The sequence below is a fragment of the Protopterus annectens genome, chromosome 3.part0, assembly GCF_019279795.1.
Source record: "Protopterus annectens isolate FY-2018-M chromosome 3.part0, PAN1.0, whole genome shotgun sequence".
NCBI lineage: Eukaryota > Metazoa > Chordata > Ceratodontiformes > Protopteridae > Protopterus > Protopterus annectens.
In genome coordinates, this window is record NC_056731.1 from 1,224,794,973 (window position 1) to 1,224,816,998 (window position 22,026).

The window sequence follows — 22,026 nt, forward strand, 5'->3', positions numbered from 1 at the left end:
AGGCCTAGGCAACCAGAGTTCAATTAATGGCCACAGCACCTAAAGGAACAGACAGGGTGAGTGGGACTGAGTGATCAGTGCCAGCTCCCCCACCATGAGGGGAAGAAGGTGGCTCTGGATTACTTTGGCTACACCTACTGGGAGCGCTTGACGTTGCATCTACAGAACATGAGCCTAGACACCATATAATGCCATAATGCACATGCAAGTAACAGGGGAATTCAGAGTGCAAAGCCACTGCGGAATAGATGGGTCAAATAGGGAAACAGACAGAAATGAAGGGGCTATATGACTCTCACCTAGTCCAGGGATGACTAGCTCCCACCTGTGAAATGAATGGGCCAATTAGGTGCAAGTATAGGAGCCACTAAATTGTTGGCATGTGCAATGAATTTTACCATTACTTTGACACTTTCCATACTTACAGACGTTATGGATTACCTGTTACAGGTGGCACTTATGATCTCAGCATTTCCTTGCAAGAATATCCACTACTTCCTCAGCAGAGAAACTTAACTCTTCATGCCCTGAAAATAAATATATAATCAGTTACCAAAATCAGCATTTAGAAGAATAGTAGTACTAACTGTTAAATACTCCAATTACTCTGAGCACAGTGCTCAAATGATAGCGGAAGGGAAAGTACACTAGTGTGAGGGTATTCACCATAATGACAGGTGTTCAAGCTGCACTGTCCCAATTGCCATACAATAAGAATGTATGGAATTAGCTGCAGGTGGGCATATGCCTTCTGGACAAACTTCAAATGCAGCACAGATGCCCCTTTTCCAAGGTGCTACCTCGCCACCCATGCTAAGGTCATAAGAGGAAAAGTTTGCTATGAAGCAACAGTAACCCTCTCAGTCTTCAGTTTTTGAAGTGGATAGCCACCAATAAATATGTTCAAATCTCAGATACAGGCTAGGAGGAAGGTGTTTCCATAGCCTGAAAAAAGCCAAACTCAGGGAGCCTGCCTGCAAAATACACAAATGCTCTGGGAGCCAAATTAAGACTCCCTAAACATAATCAGCCTAAATGCACTACACACCAAACACCACAAAATCTTTAAAGGGTGAAGACACTGATAAGGTGTGTGACAAACTGTATTTATTCATTAGTTCTCCAATTATCAGTTTAATCCAGCTCAAGCATACAGATGCAGGAACCTGTCCTGGCAGTCAACAGGCATAAAGCAAAGAAACTAATCCTGGAAAGAATGGCAGCCTACACGAGGACTCACACACACTCTCTCCCACAAATATTGCATACATATATACATACATATGGATTTACTTCTGAATGTCGAATTACCAAAACTTTGAATTTCATACGGTCAAAACCATATGATCAAAGTTTAAGAATCTCAACACTCCAAAATAAATACAAAAAAAAAAAAAAAAAAACTTTCTCAAGGTTTATTCCCCTGCACCCCCCCCCCCACACCCCTGTTACTTACTTAAATAACTAACTCCGAGATCGCACTACAGTGAGGAAAAGGGAAATCTCCTGTTCCATGCTGTATGAAGGTCTCCGTTCAGAATTTCAAACTTCTAAAACTTCGATCATATGGAATTGGAGTTTTTAGGAATTCAAAATTCTGAAGGGATCCCATATATAATATAATACACACACACACACACACACACACACACACACACACACACACACACACACACACACACACACACACACACACACACTCTCACTCTGATGGATTTACTGCACATCAACCACACACATGGCATCAAAATACTAGGTCTAGGAATCTTAACTCTTCTGCAACATCAACAGACTCTCACAGAACACCGCTGTTGTGGAACAGGCATTACATTCACATAAAACAAAGTTCATCCCTGTCCATATTCAAGCACAACTTGGATCTATTGATGGGAAACAGAAAATTTATCTCAGGACTGCCCCTTGTATTACTAATGGACACAGACAGCTCCTAACTACTTTATTACATTCATGGGTCCACTCAAATTATCTATGGCATGATGGCAATTATCTATTACCCCTACTGAGAATGCCTATCAACCATGCAAAGGGTAAAGCCAATCTAACACCAAATGAGATATGTTAATTCAAGCACCAAAAGAGAAATTGTCTAGGCTTCCAATGGCCTGCAAGGGCAGCTAGCTTGTACTTATCTATGTGCGTATGAATCTATAATCATCAATACTTTCAGCTTGGTTCTCTTACTCTTAACAATAAGATATGAACAAGTTATGTTATACTGGGTCAAAACTGTCAAGTCAGTCATTTTTTTAAGATCAAATCCTTGTTTAATGAAAGAAAATTTAAATGCCTTAGGGAAATTTGAGTATATGACTAAATGCATGAACCTGAAATGCACTGTTCATAGAGACGTGACAGCTTTTTCCAGTGTGACAATTTTTTAAGTCATATCCCCGAGAGGTCGAATACGGACTTTGTCTACCTTCCCATTACAGAAGGGACTGTCTGAAAGTGGTAAACATGTTTATATAAGGAAATGCATCTGATTTTCTCTTTCTGCCTAGAGATATAATGACATGTAACTTTAGAGCTACAGAGAATGCCTTTATTGGTTAACCATGCTTCCAGAGTTCTAATTTGTTCAGTATTACTTTTCTAATGAGTCAGCATTTCATAGTCTATATAAGCTACAGTTTTTGTTTGTTCTGGGAGTCGCCCTGATATTTTTCAGAGGCTCCTACAAATGTGTAATAAAGCTACTGAACGAGAGGAAGTCTATTGTCTTTATTCTACAAATTGGTGCCATGACTTGGATCTGATCTGGCAGTGCTGCGGTCACTCAGAGCTGGTGGATTTGCTGCTTTTGGGCCCATGACAAAATTTTGTCTTTTCTTGCAGTATCTCCACCACTGAGTCTTGTCTGAACAAAAAAAAAACAAAACAAGAGAGCATTTTTCTCGGCAGACGATCACACACTGTTTTAAAAGGATATTTTCCTGCATTTTTTCCTCTCTTTCAGTACAGAGGTAAGTGACATAATTTCTGTCTCTGTATGTGCCTGATGTGTGACTGAGGGATTAATCGAAACAAACTGGCGACATAAGTATGCATGTATGAGTGTGGGATACTACAACATAACTGTCGTTTTCTTTTCTGTATCAGACAAAAAAAATAAAAAGGGATCATTTTGATCATGGGAGCAAATTTGGAAAGTTTAAAGGAGCCAAAAAAAGGAACTACTGCAGGTTATACGTATTCTCGTGTGTCCCGGGACAGTTGTTTGTAATTGTCTCAGCGAGTCTCCCTCACTAAAAATTATGGTAAACTTGCATTTCCCAAACATGAGACTTTTAACAAAAATTATTTTGTCAAATTTACAAAGTAAATTAAAAAAAAAAAAAAAAAAAAAAAAAAAAAAAAAAAAAAAAAAGGTCCCGGGGATGTGCTGGGCAGCATTCAATGAGTGAATGACAGAAAAAAAGGGATAATAAAAAAAAAAAAAAAAAAAAAAAAAGTCTCTATTGTATCTAGTTTAAAAAATAACCAAGAGAGATTAAAATGTCAGTTAAGGGCTCTAAACTACACTGCAAGAAAATTAAATGTTGTAAATGGTAAGACCCTGCAAAAAAACTCCTATCAAAGGTCTATATCCTGTCTCAAAATTAGCTAAACTACAGGTCACTGAATCGTCTGAAGACAACTCCATCTGTTTTCCAGTGCCCCCTACGGCACCTTTGCCCTATAATCCTGTTCAGCCACCGCCAAACAATAATCTACCAGTACCCCCTCAGCCACTTCTACCTGTTCAACTACCACCACCTCTAGTGAACAATGGGCCACCGCCCAATATTCCACCACGTCATGATCAACCGGAAGTCAATAGGGAGGCAATCCCACCACTCCTGGAAACTCATAGAAAATGCCGTAGGTCTGACTCAGACTAATGGGAAGATAGACAAAGTCCGTATTCGACCTCTCGGGGATATGACTTAAAAAATCGTCACACTGGAAAAAGCCAAGGCAGCTATGAAATGTATTTCCAGCCAAGGCATAGATACCAAAAGGGGGGTGGCCGACGCTGATCATATAAGAGATACCCCACGGGAAAATTCCCAGTAATAAATATCGATAGTGGGGATGGGTACTTTGGGCCAGACAAATTTAACCCTGAGTTTGCACACCCGTCCTCTTCAGAGGACGATAACTATTTAATGCCACTTAAAAAAATTCTCAACCCCACCCATGCTCATAACCAGGAAGCACCAGCTACTATTGTGGTGCCATGGGTGTGGTCGGCAGTAGATTTTCAGGCAATAACTAAGTCCTTATCTTCTATTCGCAGTAATCCGGCAAAATTTCAAAGGATTTTCGCGGGACATGTAAATTTACAGAATCACACTATTAAGAAAGTTTGTGCTATTCTTCAATATGATGTTCCTCCCGACCTTTTTAAAAAAAATTTGAGACCATGCCAATGTCCAAACCCCAATTCCTAAACACGGTACAGACGGCAATCATGGGTTCAAAACAGTATGACAGCATCTCACAGATGCAATAATTGTCATTGTCCCTCCGACTCCTAACTGGTCAAAAATCAAAGCAGTGGTTCAAAACAAGACAAATCCATCAAAGACTATCTTCACCATTTAACGAACGCCTTTGAAGCTTATTCTGGTTAACCTGAACCAACAGAAGGAGCATCTGCCAGCGGGTTATCTTTCTTGACAGGTTGCAACCTGTCATTCGGTATAAACTAAAAAAGGTCTGTCTCAGTTGGCCTAGTTTGAGCCTGCACGAGTTGGTAACCCAGACTCGATATCTGTCTGATCAGCTGGTTCTAAAGCAGAAACAAATAAAAGACAACCTTTTAAATGCCCAAATTCAAATGTTTACTGCCTTTGCACAAAGGGGTGGTGGCAGGAAAAAAGGCAAAAGGGGACAATCTCAAGAAAGAGTTAGGGGAGGTCAAACCCGCAACCAAAATTATTCCAGTGGTTATCAGCAGAGCAACCACAGCCACAACAAATGACCACACAGCAACAATCTGAGTGTTATAATTGTGACCAGGCGGGACATTGGAAAAGTAACTGCTGCCCATATCTTGCCCCAACTCCGCCGCCTCCTACTAACAATAACAATCCATTTACATCTGAGAAGCCACAACAGGCCAATCCTTTTTCTCAGCAGTGAAATTCGACCTGGACTCCACCTAATTGGTCTGAAGGCCATAATCAGTCTCAAGCACAATAAAAATTCCCTAAACAGCTTCAACAGCAATTGTTTCCCTTGTAACCGGTATGACAATTAAAAACGGTATACATCCCTTTTTGATAGATACTGGCGCTACCAAATCCATGTTAAATACTTCCATTGCGGCAGGTATCCCACTATCAAGTAAAATTACTAAAGGAGTAGGAGTTTCCAGAGTGCCCATTAATTACCCAGAAACAGTGCCTGTTCCAGTCACCTTGGGGCTCCTACAAAAAAACATGCCTTCCTTGTAGGCCCGGCAACGCCGCTAAACCTTTTAGGCAGGGACTTACTTTGTAAAATAGGGGGCAATTATCTTTTGCACTGCAAATGGGGTCTTTCTACAAGTGCCCCCAGATACACAAGATGAGGCCCTTGGCCTACTTAGTGACCCAGTGTCTCTACAGATGTTAGTAACTCCTGATCTGTCCGTAACAAATTATTTAAATCTATTACCCGCATCCCTGTGGACCACACACGACAATAACATTGGATTGCTTACATCTGCTACCCCTGTTCGTATTACATTAAAACCTGGTGCCCAGCTACCCTCAGTACCCAAATATTCACTTTCCAAGAAGGCAAAACAGGACATTCAGCCAGTAGTCCCTTCCTTGCTCAAGCAGTCTATTATTGTTCCTACAGTAAGCCCCTGCAATACTCTCATCCTCCTGGTTAAAAAAACAAAAAGGCAGGCTTATCGTTTTGTGCAAGACCATAGACAAGTCAATAAAGCCGTCCTACTGGCATTCCCAGTGGTATCTAATCCTGCCACCATCCTCAGCTGTATTCCTCCAGCTGCTAAATGTTTCACAGTAATAAATATTTCTTCTGCATGCATACCAGTCCATAAAAATAGTCAATACCTGTTTGCCTTCACATCCAACAGGCAGCAGTATACTTGGACAAGATTACCGCAGGAATATGCCAAGTCCCCCACACTTTTCTCTAGAGAGATGTACCGGCAATTACAGAATCTTAAATTACCAACTACTACTATTTGAGTTCAGTATGTCAATGATATCCTAATCGCATCTACAACCAAGCAAGCGTGTTTGGATGACTCGTTACTGGTACTTCGGTTTGTGGCACAGCAAGGATTTAAAGTTAACAAGGCTAAGCTACAATTTTGACAACCTGAGGTTCAGTATTTGGGTCATATCACTGAGGCTGGCTCTCGCCGTGTTCTTCCCCCTCACAAATCAAAATTATTCAACGGGCCCCTAGGCCCACCACCCAGCGCCAGTTAAGAGGGTTTTGGGACTAGCAGGGTATTGTAGACAATGGGTCCCTAATTTCTCTGAGCTCTCAGGACCACTCTTACCTTTATTAAAAAAGGATACAACCGATCCTCTACCCTGGTCAGACAATCATAAAGCAGCTTTTCAAGCTATTAAAACTGCCCTAATCAATCCACCTGCTCTGGGCCTACCTGATTACACTAAACCATTTTTTTCTTTTCTGTTCGAAATGAGACAAGTTCGCACTGGGCCTCCTGGCTCAACCCCGAGCAGGAGGTTACAGACCAGTGGCTTATTACAGTACTCAGACCCAGTGGCAGCAGGATACCCACCCTGCCTGAGGGCTGTGGTGGTAGCAGCCTTATTGGTAGATATGGCAAGTCCTTTGACCCTGGGCCATCAGACTGCACTAGCAGTAATTCACACAGTACAAGCTCTACTTCTTAAGACTAAAACTCAATATATCTTTCACTAGCAAGACTTACTAGGTATAAAATAAACTTGCTCAGTAATCCTGCAATACATGCTGTTCACTGCCCACCACTAAACCTAGCCTCTTTGATTCCAAGAGATGCTGAGGGAGAGCGCCATGACTGTGTGTGTGTTGTTAACTCTGTGCTTCCTCCTAGGAATGATCTTGCCGATACCCCACTTGCTAACCCTGACTACATATTCTTTGTGGATGAATCCTGTTTACGTGATAAACTTAGCCAACTAACGGCAGCATGGGCAGTATGCTCCCAGCATAAAGTAATTTCTACGGTAGGCTAACAGTAGGTACCTCAGCCCAAGTGGCAGAACTTGTAGCATTAATGCATGCATGCAAACTGGCAGACAAAAAAACTTGTTACAATCTATACAGACTCTCGATACACCTACGGGGTCGTACATGATTTTGGGACATTATGGCGACAGCGTGGATTCCTGACATCCTCTGAAACTGTGATAAAACATGCCTTTTATGTCGCTAACTTACTAAAGGCCTTACTCTTGCCTTTGAAAATTGCTGTTGTAAAATGTGCAGCTCACCAATCAAATGACTCTTAAAACAAAAGGCAATGCCTTAGCTGATTGGGCTGCCAAACAGGCTGCACTACATGGTGCTGTTCAGGAAAATAATATACAGCCTATTTATCAACAATCTATGCATACATCTTTATTTACACATGATGTTTTAAAGGCTTTACAATGTAAAACTGCAGAAGCTGAAAGAGAAACTTGGAAAAAGTTTTACTGCTTTAAAAATGCACAATCTATTTGGCAGCATCCGGATGGCAGGTTTGTCTGCCCCAAATCTATGCATCTTTCTGTTATAAAAGCTTACCATTTACCCTCCCACATTGGTATTTAGAGGCTTTACTAAAACTGATTCTTCGAGACTGGTTTGCACCCTCCCTCTCAGCTACTGTATGCCATTTTGTCAATACTTGTTCTGTATGTTTACAGCATAACATTGCAAAAGAGACTAGAGCCCAACCTCAACCTGTGCCAAAACCTCAGGGGCCTTTTTGCTCTTTGCAATGGGATTTTATTAAACTACCACTCTGTAATCGTTTTAGATATGTACTGACGGTTGGTAATGTTTTCTCTGGTTGGTTAGAAGCATATCCCTGTACCAAAAATGAAGCAAATCTCAGTTGCTAAAAAACTATGCTATGATTTTTCCCCAGGTTTAAAGTTCCCTGTACTATATACTCCGACAGGGGTACACACTTTACTGCTCAGTTAATCCAGGCACTATGTTCTATGTTAGCTATTACGCTTAAGTTTAATTGCCCATACAGGCCTCAAGCCTCTGGCATTATTGAACAAATAAATCAAACACTAAAGACAAGGTTAGCAAAACTTATCTCAAAAACAAAAATGACATGGGTACAAGCCCTTCCTTTAGCATTACTTTCCATCTGCTCCACGGTTCACTCAACAAAGGGTCTCTCTCCTCATAAAATCATTATGGGATGCCCAGTGCATCTTCTTATGACCCCACCACCACCCTTTTCTGCAATTAATAATTTTGATGATAATGTTTTGCTTTACCATAAATCTCTTGTTTCTGTCTTACAGCAGTACCACAAACAAGTTGCAGCAGCCCAGCAATCCCCAGATCCTTTTCTGAAACCTTCATTGCTACCTGGGGACTGGGTCTATGTAAAGTCATTTTCTCAAAAAAACTGCTCTCCAACCTCGTTAAAAAGGACCATTCCTGGTACTCCTTACCACTTCTTCAGCAGTTAGACTTCAAGGCTCTCCTGTGTAGGTCCACATGTCACACGTTAAAAAGGTTAAACTATCAGACTCCAACAACCTCTTCCACTCACTGCTCTTGCTCCTGAACCCATTGCAGCTCGCACCAAAAGTAAAACTGCCACATCTCCAAATGATGCCTGATAATAACAAGTTCCTTTGTTCCACTGCTTCAGTACCACCTCCTGCCTCACCATTATAACGAGCCTTTCCTCAACGTTACTGCATGGCCATTCTTATCACTCTCCTTATTGTGCTAATTTTCCTACTCTGGCCATTCCTTTTTACAGCAAACATAATTTTGGTTCACAAAAAAGCAGCATGGCTTCCACCATTTAACACTTGCCAAGCCATCAAATATGCTTAGCCTCTACATTCAACATTTCTGACTGTTGAATCTGTGCCGCTACTCCCACTTCACCTGATGAACTGCCATTGACAGCTAGTGCTTTACCTACTAATAATTATTCTACCATCCTCTTTAATATTTCTGGGGGACTGTATAAAAAGATACATTCAAATCGAACTGTATCTCTGACTTTGGCATATCGACAACAAGGCATTTTATGCCTAAAACAAAAGGGAATAAAGAAAGTCGGCTCAAGCAATTGTAGCAAAACAATTCAGGGAGTATGTGCAGTTACAAACTACACAGCCTTACAGTTAATTAATGTTGCGGCACGGAATAGGTCTATCTCCTATTCAGTGTGGTGTGCCACCATATCTGCACCATTCAAGAACTATTCGGACTGGCAGATCTGTAATGTGACTGGAATGATGCTGGGGCCAAAAGAGGTATGGATCTTCAAAAATAGCCCTACAATGACAAATTATTCACAACTCTCATGACTTAAGCTAGATTTATATGATGTATTCTCCCAAGTAGTATTCAATAATAATGCCACTACAAACATTTCTACTATGCTCTTGGAAGGAGGATTGTATTTTATATGTGGTAGAAAAGCATATAAATGGCTACCAGGAAATTGGTCTGGTAGTGGTTTCCTGGGTTATCTTATCCCAGCGATTTGCCATACTATTTCACTACCCCAAGGAAAAAATCAGAAATACTCGAGAAATAAAAGCACCCTCCAATCCGGTGGGAAACGTGGATGCATCTTGGATTTATCATCATGATCTTGCTCATGCAAGTACTAAAGGACTGGCCCACATGGACCTTGGAGATGACGTCATATCTTGGGCAGGCATAATACCTGCTTATGGGTCTGTAAAATCAATCTGGGAATTGAGAAAGCTTTTTAAACTCCTTGAAGTCTTAAGCAATGCCACCTTTTCAGCTTTGGAACTAGTGATTGATGAACTGACTGCTATGAGGGCTGTGGTCCTCCAAAACCATATGGCCCTTGATTTTGTGCTTGCTACAAAATGGGGTACTTGTGCTTTAATCCAAGAGGAGTGCTGTACTTTTATTCCTGACAATCAGCATGAAATTGAGAGCCATCTTGAACTTATACAAAACGTTTCTGAACTCTCTGAAACCGAAAGAGCTGATAGCTCCACTTGGGCTTGGCTAATAAATCTCTTCTCTGGATGGGGAGGAAGCCTACTTAAACTGATTTTAACAACTGCAGTATTAATCACTTTTATCTTTCTATTATTGTTCATAATAAAAACTTGTGTATTGAAGCTTATGTCTTCCAAAACAAATGCCAAAGTGCCTAACTTTCACATGCCTGCAATAACTGATGATGTCCAAGAAAAAAGTAGTACTAATGATGAAACTGAAAAGCTTAATAGCATGGTTGTGTTGGAATTTGGGAAAATGTATGAGGAACTAAATGGTGATGCTTACGGAGCATCAAATGGGGGATTGTAAAGAGTGAAAGAAAATATAAGTGCCTTAAGGAAGTTTGAGTATGTGACTAAATGCATGAACCTGAAATGCACTGTACATAGAGACGTGACAGATTGCACATAGTGGAAAATTACTTGGAGAAGGGACTGTCTGAAAGTGGTAAACATGTCTATATATGGAAATGCATCCAATTTTCTCTTTCTGCCCAAGTAGCTTTATTACAAATTTGTTTATTGTGTGGTAACAGTACAATGCATTTTTTATTTTTTTGATACTGCTTGAATGTATTTTTAACATTTTTCTGAGATGTATTCAACTAGGTTAATGGTATCTCTCTTTGCACAAGACAGTTGTTCACTATAAAAGGAAGTTTTGTCTATACTGTGTGTAACCCTGAAGTCAATATATTTAAATAAGGGAGGTGTGGGTAGACAAAGCAGCCCACAAGGGGAGGGCAGGGGGGCTGTCCCACACAAAAGTAAATAAATACATCTAATATTTTGCTGTATTATTTTGAATACAGACAGTATGGCAATCCTCTAGCCTCCCATCCATCTTTACAAAGCCAGTGCAGGAGAGACTATCATTAAATCAGGGTTGTATGATTGAGTCAGATGATCCTGGGCCCACCACACCTATCACCACCAGTGCAGACTTGGGTGGGGGGAGGGGAGTTTCTAAATCACCTACCACTCTCTGCTTTTTATTTTTAAACCACTGTGACATTCATTACTTTTCTGCCATCATTTAGAGAGACTCTGATTAACCCCAAATAAAGTTCAACTGTCCTAGTAGGATTTTCCTGACATTTACTCAGTTGCCTGCTACAGCAAAAGCCATAGTTCGCAGACAGCTTACATAGCATCAAATGGATCTCATCGTTGGAAGGTATCAGCCAGGAGAAGGGTACAAAAAAAATTTCCACAGCACTGGATATACCAGTCATCAAAAAGTGGAGAAAATATGGAACAACAGTGATGTTACAAAGAACTGGATGTCGTTCCAAAATTGATGAAAAGACAAGACAAAAACTGGTAAGAGAGGTGCCAGGAGACCTACAGCAACACTGAAGAAGCTGCAGGAATTTCTGGCAAGTACTGGTTGTGTACTACATGTAACAACAATCTCCGGTATCCTCCATAAGTCTGGACTATGGGGTAGGGTTGCAAGACAGAAGCCTTTTCTTACACAGAAAAACATTCAGGCCTGGCTAAAATTTTCAAAACAATACATCGATTCTCCCAAAAGCATGTGGGAAAATATAAGCACTATCCCCACGGTGAAGCATGGTGGTAGCAGTATCATGCTTTGGGGTTGCTTTTCTTCAGCTGGAACTGGGACTTTAGTCAAGGTGGAGGGAATTATGAACAGTTCCAAATACCAGTCACTTTTGACCCAAGCCTTCAGGCATCTGCTAGAAAGCTGAAGAGGAATTTCACCTTTCAACATGAGAATGACCCCAAGCATACATCTAAAATCAACAAAAGAATGGCTTCACCAGAAGAAAATTAAAAGTTTTGGAATGGCCCAGCCAGAGCCCAGACCTAAATCCAATAGAAAATCTGTGGGGTGACCTGAAGAGGTCTGTGCACAAGAGATGCCCTTGCAATCCGACAGACTTGGTGTGCTTTTGCATGGAATAGTGGGCAAATAGTCAAGTCAAAATGTGCCATGCTGATAGACTCCTACACAAGAAGACTGAATGCTGTAATTAAATCAAAAGGTGCTTCAACAAAGTATTAGTTTAAGGGTGTGCACACTTATGCAACCCGCGTATTGTACCTTTTTATTTTTATATATTTTCCCCCAACAGATTTGTTTTTCAACTGAATTGTACACGTTATAGGTGACATTAAAGGTGAAAAAAGTTTTGAAATTATTTACTGTGGTCCCATTTTTTACATCACAAAAACCTGGCATTTTAACAGAGGTGTGAACACTTTATGTCCACTGTATCATGCTACCCCCCCCCCCCCAAAAAAAAAAGATCAATAAACAGATAAGTCAAATAAAAATGGCAAAAGCCATAATGAGAAGTTATGTACCTACCATAACGTTCCATGTTAGTTGTCTTCTTCTCGCCTTCTTTCTTGCTGGATGGGTTCGGAGCCGATCCTCGGCTCTGACTCGGCCAATACTAAAGTTCGAGAGCTTATTCCACCGGCTTGAGGCTCCCCTATATCCCACAATGCTAGGCAGTAAATACTCAGATCTCGTTTGATAGCTAAAACCAAGCAGTTCTGGTCTCCATAGTATGGAGAAAAGAGAAAAGGAACCCACCTCTATATATAAACCTGTAGGTAAGCTACCACAAACATAAAAGGGAGAATAGAGGTGGTAGAACATGTGGGAAGGAAAACCCCAATGGAAGATCTCAAAAATTCCTATCGGTCTGTCCAGGCTAGGGGGAAGGAGGGTGGGACGCGAGAAGAAGACAACTAACATGGAACGTTATGGTAGGTACATAACTTCTCAATGTTAAGTTGTCAATCTCGCCTTCATTCTTGCTAGATGGGACCGCGTCCCTAGCATCTTACCCCGGGTGGCCTATCGGAACAGACTCTTGAAACAGTGGAACCAAAGTTGGCACGGTTTCTGGAGGCCATATCCAATTTGTAATGCGAGATAAAGGTATGAGGAGAAGCCCATGTGGCTGCTGCACAAATGGAATCTATTGGTAGCCTGTCCTGAAAAGCTACAGATGTAGCTAATGCCCTAGTTGAATGAGCTCTAGGTCTTGAAAGCAGTTTTTGATGTCTGATATCATAGATGAAGGTAATTATAGAGGTAAGCCATCTTGAAAGGGACACTTTAGTAACTGGAAGGCTCAATTTCCCTTCCGCATAAGACAGGAAGAGCTGATCAGATTTCCTGAACTGTTTAGTCCTGTCTACATAATATCGAAGTTGGCGATGAACATCTAGAAAATGTAACTTTTGTTCCGACCTGTTGGAATAATCAGGGAAGAAGACGGGGAGTTCAATCGTCTGGTTTAGGTTTGCCTCAGAGGAAACCTTAGGCAAGAAGGACGGATTAGTCCGGAGGGACACCTTGTCTTTATGGAAAACTAAGTATGGAGGACGACTGCAAAGAGTATGAAGTTCAGATACCCTTCTAGCTGATGTTATGGCTACTAGAAAAAGTGTTTTCCATGAGAGCAACTTAAGAGGGCATGAAGCCGCAGGTTCGAAGAGGGGGGGAATCAAGGATGCTAGGACCAAATTCAAGTTCCACTGAGGTGGGGGATCTTTGATTAGGGGCTTGAGCAAAAAGACACCTCTTAGAAAGGCTTTGCAGAGTTTATGGGACATGATACTGGAGTCCGAGACACCTACATGAAAGTTAGATATAGCAGCTAGTTGTACTCTAATGGTAGATGAGGAAGAGCCTAAATGAAAGAGCTCTGCCAGGAAGTCTAGGATAGACTGGATATGTGCAGTGAAGGGGTCTATATTTTTTTATGCTGCCCAGAAGGAAAAACGCTTCCACTTACTATTGTAAATCCTTCTGGTAGAAGACTTGTGAGAGGCTATCAGGATGTTCCGGACCGAATGAGAGATTAAGGAAAGCCTGGCTAGGGTAGGAATCGGAGAAACCATGCTGTGAGGTTGAGAGATTGGAGGGAGTGGTGCAGCTGGCCCGACTGGCGGGTCAAAAGATCTGGCACTGGGTCCAGATGCCAAGGCTGCTCCAAGAGGTAATGGTGGAGGAACGGAAACCATATCTGTCGAGGCCAGTAAGGGGCAATGAGGATCATGGTGACTCTTGAGGCGATAGCTTTCTGAATTAATTGAGAGATCAGTGGAAAGGGGGGAGGACAGCATACAGAAGTCCCCGGGGCCAATCGTGGACTAGAGTGTCTCTGGTGGGTTGGCCTGGTAAAGGGAAGAGGGTGAAGAAGTCGTGACACTTGCTGTTTTGGGGAGTAGCAAAAAGATTGCAGCAAGGCCGGCCCCATCTTCGAAAGACTTCTTCCAGCACTGATTTTTTTAGAGACCACTCGTGAGGCATGAGAATAGCCCTGCTCAACTTGTCCGCAATCACGTTGGACTTCCCAGGAATGTGCGTTGCTATCAGAAAACGCTGAGAAGAAATCGCCCACTGCCAAAGTCTGAGTGCCTCTCGACATAAGGGGTAGGACTTGGTTCCGCCCTGTTTGTTGATGTACCACACTACGGACATGTTGTCCGTCTGAATTGCAATAGTCCCCGTGGGAAGAGAGTCCTGAAGGGCTTGCAACGCTAAAAGCACTGCTCTCATCTCTAAGACATTTATGTGCAAGTGGCACTCGAAAGATTGCCACGTGCCCTGGACTGTCCTGCCATGATAATGCCCCCCCCCCAGCCGATCAGGGAGGCGTCCGTCGTCACCGTGGCGATTGGGGGGGAGGAATGAAGGGTCTGCCCTGGAGAACCTGAGGTGATGTGATCCACCAAGACAGGTGATTCTTGCATGATTGGGTTAGTAGGATGATGTGAGACATCGGGAGCTGTTGGAAGGGCCATTGAGAAAACAGCATCCACTGGAGGATCCGCATGTGAAAACGAGCTAAGGGGAGAAGTGCAATAGTAGCTGCCATGAGTCCTAATACTTTCAATACTACCCTGGCTTTGATCTTGCTGCATTGAAGTAGAAGGTAAACTTGTTTGCGGATATCTGATACTCTTTGCTCTGTTAGTCTGGCGGAAAGATGAACTGTGTCTAAGGTGGCGCCTACAAATGTAATAGATTGACAAGGCGACAAGGCAGATTTTTCGAAATTTATTGAAATGCCTAGAGCTTGGCAAGTTTGGATGGTGAAGTCTCTGGATAGAAGCAGTTGATGCCTGGTGGTGGCGGTAAGGAGCCAGTCATCCAAATATGGAAACACCTGGAATCCTTGACGTCTCAAGTGAGCCGCGACCACTGCCATACATTTGGTAAACACTCGGGGGCTGTAGTGAGACCAAAGGGCAGGGCTCTGAACTGGTAGTGACTGGCTCCCAGCCTGAAGTGGAGAAACCTCCTGGAGCGTCTGTGCATTTTGATTACGCATCCTGAAGGTCTATCGAGCACATCCAATTGTCCTGACCCAAGAAGGGTAGAATGGACTGTAGCGTGACCATCCGGAATTTTGTTTTCTTCACATAATTGTTTAGCTTGTTGAGATTCAGTATTGGTCTCCAGTCCCCTGTTTTTTTTGGTACCAAAAAGAATTTGGAGTAGATTCCGGATCCTTGCTGGTCTGCTGGGACTGGTTGGATAGCTCTTTTTGACAGCAGCTTTGATATTTCTAACGCTGCTTGCTCCCTTACCTGGGTGGAACGTCTGGAAGGGATCCTTTGGGTTGGGATGGGATGTGAATAAAGGGGATTTTGTAACCCTCGGATATGATCGACTGTACCCATTTGTCTTGAGTGAGGGAAGCCAGGCTTTTGGGTACAGTGATAATCTTCCCTGACTGCCTCTGAAGGTGGACAGCCGGGCAGCTCCTCAGGGATGCTGAAAGGGTTTATCAGAGAAAGTTTCTCTGCTACCCTGGTTTTGTGGACCACCTCTGCCCCTAGGGTGGTGTCTATTGTTGTTCCCCCCCTCTGCCTCTAGAGGGGAATCGACTTTGTGCGTCAGATGAGACTCCTTGTGGTTTGCAGAACCACATCCCCCCCCCTCTGACCTTTGGGAAAAGGTCTGGAAGGGGTAGAAAAACGGACTCCCACTGCAGAGAGGTCTTACCTTCCTGCTCGCACCTAGTCAATGTATCCTTCACCTGAGGTCCAAACAACGTTGAGCCGTCAAAGGGGGAATTGGTGAAGGATGCCTTGAAAGGGTCCGCAAAATTGCAAAGCTGCATCCAGGCGTGGCGTCGTAAAGCTACACCTGTGCCTGCGGCCCTACTTGCCCCATCAGCCGCATATGAGATAAGCCGCATGGAGGAGTTGACAATCGAATTCAGGGTTGCCAACTGGGAGTTCATTTTGTCTTGGAACCCCTCAGCTGTTGGATCCTGCATCGCCTCACCCATATCCTTGAGTAAATCCCTCTGGAGACGGGTGAAGTGACACAAGTAGTTCAGCGACCGCATGGCAAAGGTCGCTGAGGAAAACATCCGCTTACCGTACCTGTCCATAGTCCTAGACTCCTTATTAGGAGGATGGACAGGTACCGAAGGATCGGCTAATTCCTTCTTAGTGGCTGCGGCCACCACCATGGCATCAACAGAGACACCTTTGGATAAAAACTGTTTCTCTTTTGGGGCAGTAATAAATTTTGACGGCCTCCTTGGGGCAGGTTCCACCGAATCAGGGGCCGTCCAAGCCTTCCTTGCCACCACATCCATGAGGGGGTCAAAGGGAGGAGACACCCAGGAGGTGGAAGGGCGAGAGCCAAACGCCTCAAGGTAGACCGACTCATCCTCTGAAGGGTTAAGGGCGGGCCAGTTCCCCCTCTGTTTAAGGATTTCAAGGATATCAGCAAAGGAGACATCCTCAGAGGGGGACCGAGGGGAACCTTCAGATTCCTCCAAGTCGGTGTCAGAGGTGATAGACTCGGGGGAGTCAATGTGCTTCCTCTTGCACTGTCTCTTCCGAGGGGGTTCTCCTACCGGATCAGGAGAAGCCTCAGAAGAAGAAGATATTCCCAATGGGGAAACCTGAGGAGCTGGCTCTCTACGGTCTGTTACGAGGGGGTGGGTAGAAACCACCGCAGGCACTGAAGAGGGAGGAGCTGACAGAGCCGACTGTGGGGTAGACACGGGGTCTAGCATGCTCCGCATGACCTCGAAGGTGCCCCGATCAGCCAAGGCCGAAGATCCCCGCTCTGAGGAGACAAGGACCCTCCCCCGGCACCGACAGGGACGGCTCCGAGGCCGATATCTGAGCCGAACTCACCAGCGCCGACGCTCCGAGAGGGAGAACGGGGTCGGACAAGGGTCCGATGCCACTCGCCCCCTCGGAGCCGACGAGGGAAGCTCGGCGCCGAGATCCCTCCAAGGAGGAAATCGGAGCAGATGATGGAGCCGAAAGGGAAGGTATCGGCTCCGACTCACCGACAGCCATGGCTCCGACGAGCCCCGGCTCTGAACTCAAAGGAGTCAGAGGAGGAATAGAAGCAGGGATGGGAATAGCCGCTGACTGTTGAGTAGGGCTATGCAGCATTTGGGCCAGTGCCTCGGACTTGAGAAGTCTACTCACCACCCTTTGCAGGTCATGGTCGGATAGCCTGGAGGACCGAGAGGAATGGGACCTATGGCTCCGCTCCAACAGAAGAGGGGATCCCGGAGCAGAGTGGATGGAACCGATGGAAGGGGACCTCGACCTCTTCTTTGAAGGTGGCTCCGATAAGACTATCGGAGCCGACTGAGTCTTAGCAACCTCGGCTCCGGCCGGAGCCGAGGTAACAGTTTGAGACTTCGAAACATCGACTCCAGCCGGAGCCGATGTCGAAGCAGCCTTAATGCTCCCAGCAGACGGCTCAGAAGCTGGAGCCAACAGCCTGGAAGTCTTTGAAGGCTTCCCCGATGCAGACTGGGTCGAGGGGCCTTCAGGCTTTAACAAGCCTCGAAGAATAAGCTTATTTTTGCATTCCTGCAGGACTCTAGGGCTGAATGCATGGCAAAGAGCACAGGAGTCCTGCAGGTGCAAAGGTCCCAGGCAATAGACACAAGAAGTGTGACAGTCTGTTAGAGACATTTTCTGACAGCACGAATCACACTTCTTGAAGCCTGAGACCTTGGAGTCTTTAGACATGCTAAAAGAGAGTGTATATAACACAGACACAACACACAGACACACCCTTTAACCAAAGGAAAACATCCAGTCACACTAAAATGACAGGGGAAAAAAAGGGAAGTGGGCCAAAGGCCTAAAAGTTAAAAGGGAATAAAAAAGGGGATAAAAAACAAGGGAGACCCGATTTAAACTAAAGGGATACTCTATATTAAAAACTAAACTAAATAGAAAGGATAGGGGTAGAAATTTTAAGTTTTTGACTATAAAACTTACTAACCTGCCAGAGCCGGTAGAAGAAAGCACCTCGTCAGCTAAGCGGCAAACGAGATCCGAGTAGTTACCGCCTAGCATTGTGGGATATAGGGGAGCCTCAAGCCGGTGGAATAAGCTCTCGAGCTTTAGTATTGGCCGAGTCGGAGCCGAGGATCGGCTCCAAACCCATCCAGCAAGAATGAAGCCGAGATTGACAACTTAACAAAGCATTTACTGCTCTCTTAAAACTTGCCTGGAAGCAAAAAAGGACCAACAAAAATGGATAACCATTCATTTCAAAGGCAAAAAAGTAGTGGAAATGTGGTGGTCACTCTCCCCTACACAGCCAAGTTTCTAGTGGATGCCCTCAGCACCTGGAAAAGGGACATCTATACTGCTCTTTAATTCTGCCCAGAAAACATTTTTTTTGACTGCATATAACCCATATTAATTCTGAATGTACTGCAGCAACTATCCTTATTATGAGCAGCTGTTACTCTTCCAATTAGGATAAATTTAGAAACTACATAAGTGTAATATATTTTCAAATGTGAGAAATAACACAATAGTTGGAAGTGGAGGTAAAGTGAATAACTAACTATTACACTACTGACCATTCTCAGTCTTCTCAACACTACAGACCATGTCTGGCTATTCTGGTTCCTGTTTTATAAAAATGCTATATCCCCAAAATCATTTAAATTTATTCTCTATAAACTTTAAGGGAAATATACAGGGATAGTTAAAAATACTCTCACAATGTGCTCCTCACTTCAAAGTCAAAGGAGCACCTGCATCATGAATTTTATGGAAAACAACTCGGGCATTCCACACCAAATTATCAAGGGAGAGGTCAAGTTATTGCTCCCAGTATCAAATCTTGGGTGGGTATACACTTTGCAATACCTTTGCAATGTGCACTATGACACCTACTAGCATCCTAAAGTACTAATTATTATTCAACAATGGATTCAGAATGGTGGGAGACCCACCTGTGGGGGGCACCAGCTGCCTTTCATCACAATTAGCTCACACCTTACCCCTTATCCTAATATTGTATAACGTGGTACCACTAATCTCAAAGGAGACCGCTTTACTAGCAAAGGGAGATAACTGGCAACAAAAATAGGACCACTTGGACTTGCATGTCAAAATTCCTCAACATGATCACTCGAGTTTCACAAGCAGTAGAATACAATCCCCATCTTATGTAATGGATTCCAAAGTTAGCAAGGGGACATTTCTTCCTTTGTCTTAACATACTGAATACAAAGATCCACAGCAGTAATTCGTGGAGGTGTCATATCCCACAGAAACTGGCCTATAGCAGTCTTTAATAACGCTGTAGCAAAAAACTGCAACATGGCTAATTGAAGAGAATTCTATGAAGGACATTTTACTATAACTACATTAATCCTTCTCCAAATATAAGGGCTACTTTTCCAGATCCAACGGTAACCAATCTTTTAATATTTACAACCCAAAACTCCACCTACTAGCAAGACACAGAATCTAAAAAAAAAACACACCAAACTGGAGGCAATCTACTCATAATAAACAAAGTTTACTACTCAATTACTTACTCGCATAATCAGTCAAGTACTTCTCAGTAAAATTTCACTGACTGAAATTGTAGGTGAATCACAAAACACTATTATGAGTAAACTGTTTCTAGTTAGGTGTTTTTGGTAATCTTTCAAACTATTCTGCTAGTTTGCCACTATAGCACCCACATATCAGACATGTAACTGTTTATTTGAATTTCTTTAGAAGGGCAAAACACTGATAAAATTCAGTGTCAGCCCAGTGTCAAAATCTGACCAGGTGCAGAAAACAGAGTACAATAAAACAATACAATGGTAGAGTACAATAAAACAATACAATAGTAAAGTAATGCTTTGGATGCCCAGATAATAAATCTTTTCAGGCCCATTTTAAGACTGAACTCAAGACAGACAGTCAGTCACTTACCTAGCACCTACTAGAGAGACACTTTTACTTTAAACTTAATAATTACAGAGTTTAGTGTATTTGGTTACACACTTCAACAGTGTTTTAATGGACTACTCAAAGTGGCCGATGCAAGTTATTTCAGCATTTCACCTCCTTCGCTTGGACTTGTTTTCTCCTGCTTTATACTAGACAGTAACTTTTCAACTGCCAAGTTAAACGGGTAGAAGATGAGGATATTCCTGATTATACCATGCGAACATCGGAAAAGACGAGAAACGTGCACGCTGATTGGCTAATCCAACCACCGTGCACATACTAAATCGTACGACAAACAAGGAAACAAGTCCGGTCAGTAAATATCGTGCTGCGGCGACAGCAAGCAAACATTAACGTACAGTAAACGTAAAAACAAAAAACACACAACAATTCAAGTAAAACACACAAAATTAACCATTACCCATATTTCTCATTCCCTCACCTCGAACACAAACAAAATCAAAACTCATACAGTCGCAAATACACCACACACACACACACACACACACACACACACACACACACTACATAACCACCAGTTATAACCCAACAAAACCAAGCATTCTCATAAAACCATTCACTCACCTATATTCCCTACAATACCTATACACACACAACTCCAAAAATATACATATTAAAACACACCAGATATCCCTTGCAAAGTAAAAAACACACACCATACCAAACGTCCACATCAGCATACATCTTCTAAAACCGCATACAACACCACCATCTAGTGACCAATTACTAAAAGTACATATTTAAAAAAAATTAATACAAATTAACACTACACCACATTTCAACATACCCATAACTAGTAAAACATAACTACACGTTATAAACTTCTACACTGCTTAAACTATTTTATAACAAGCATCACCTACCCTTTTGATTACATCATTTCAAAAACAATAATAAAATAAAAACAAACTGAAAGTGTGGACTATTTTATCTCACAAAAAGTGGAAGAATACAAAAAAAAGCTAACAAAAACCTAAATAACAACAATACAAATATAATACAAAGCAAACTAACACCATGGTATAATAGCAATAACCCACTTCTGGGTGTGGGTAATGCTGGATTTACCCACGGTTGTCTTGCCAAGCGTGGGTAAATCCAGCATTACCCACACCCAGGCGTGGGTTATTGCTATATTAGTACCTTATAGGGTTTGCAGGCTTCCTTGTCAGGCTGCTTAACAGTCTATCTATCCCCTTTGTATACTTTGATTCACGTTAAATTGCTATTGTGGATTGGAAAAGGGTGCAAAATTAAAATGAGGAATCATAACAAGGAAATCAGAAGCAAGTGTTTTGTATTCCTTTTCATGCAAACTTCACGTTATCACTTGGAATTCATGCCCTGCCACTAAAACATCACACTCCATTCTCCACACAATAAAAATTGAGTAGAAAGCTGTTTACATATATTTGCAGAAAGTCACTGTGCATGCTTCTCAAAAGGCAAACTGACCCAGTCACAGCTCTTCCTAGATACTTAAATTCAAAACTATACAGATAACCACTGCTTGCAAAACAAAACTGATATTGATTGGCAATAGAAGCAC

The 22,026-nt window shown here is 42.8% G+C and overlaps 1 protein-coding gene across 3 annotated transcripts in view; it reads right to left on the reverse strand.

Moving 5' to 3' along the window:
• The window catches only part of SLC35B3 (solute carrier family 35 member B3), a 756,207-nt gene that overhangs the window by 684,834 nt on the left and 49,347 nt on the right, over nt 1–22,026 (reverse strand). For 2 of the 3 annotated variants that reach the window (XM_044065425.1, XM_044065423.1), the window contains exon 2: nt 442–527. The exons of the other annotated variant lie outside the window; for it this stretch is intronic. The gene's annotated coding sequence lies outside the window, so the exon portion shown is untranslated. The remainder of the gene's footprint in view (nt 1–441; nt 528–22,026) is intronic. 3 annotated transcript variants of the gene reach the window in all.